Source organism: Lupinus angustifolius, chromosome LG03, assembly GCF_001865875.1.
Source record: "Lupinus angustifolius cultivar Tanjil chromosome LG03, LupAngTanjil_v1.0, whole genome shotgun sequence".
NCBI lineage: Eukaryota > Viridiplantae > Streptophyta > Magnoliopsida > Fabales > Fabaceae > Lupinus > Lupinus angustifolius.
Window position 1 is genome coordinate 16,738,650 of NC_032011.1, and position 1,017 is coordinate 16,739,666.

The following is a 1,017-nucleotide window of genomic DNA, read 5'->3' on the forward strand; positions in this document are numbered from 1 at the left end:
AATTTCATCAAAAAATTACATGAAAAGGAAAACATATTTATTTTAATTTTCTTTGAGCACATAATAATATTTTATGACAAACATAATTATGACGAAGATATTAAGGTATTATTGTTAATCAAATCTAAGAATATATTGGAAACTAAATCATACGAATTAAACATATATTAATTAAGTATGATTTGCATAAAAGTGAATAAAATTAATCAAATGGTATCTCTATATAAAAAGCATTAGTGAGGAATAGTAGGGAACTGAATGATATAAATTAAATATAAATGGGCATATTAGAGATTATGCAAAAAAAATGAGGGCAATTTTGGAACCTAAATATTTGCTTGCTTCCCTTTTTTTAAACGTAGAAACCCTAAGTTGTAAAAACATAAGTCACTGATGCTTTTTTGGAAAAATTTCTCTCTTCGCCTTCTTCTTCCAATCCGACCCTTCAAACCCTTACTCTTCTGATTCCTCCTCAACGATTCAACAATTGAACAACCCCAAACGTAATACTCAACCAGATCTCGCGTGTTCTATATATTGGGAGCAACTCATATTTTTTGGTATTCCAGTTTCACATAATGATTTGTAAGTTCTCTTTATTCTCCATTATGAATTTCTTATTCATCTATGTCTATTGTTACGTTGTGGTTATATGTTTTAGATTTTCTCACGTTCTCTCTTATTTGGCATTTCTTGCGTTTTGTCTCTCTTACTGTTTCCCTTAACGATTTGACTTCAACGATCTCTTTTTTTTTGTTTTTTTCTTCTATCGCTTCTGGATCCCGGTCCTTTTGAAAATCAGAACATCGATCTGACTTGTGTTTTTAAATATTATACATATCGGTAGCCGGATAGGGCAGGTTGGAGGTGACTTTGGTGCCTGTTTAAATGGGATGGTTCAGCAGTTTTACATGCTATTGCATGTGCCATATAAGCATGAGGAAGATGATGTGATGGGATCGGTTTTTATCGGAGGGGATATGGGTAGTGAGAGGATTGAGATTGTTGCTATGAGAG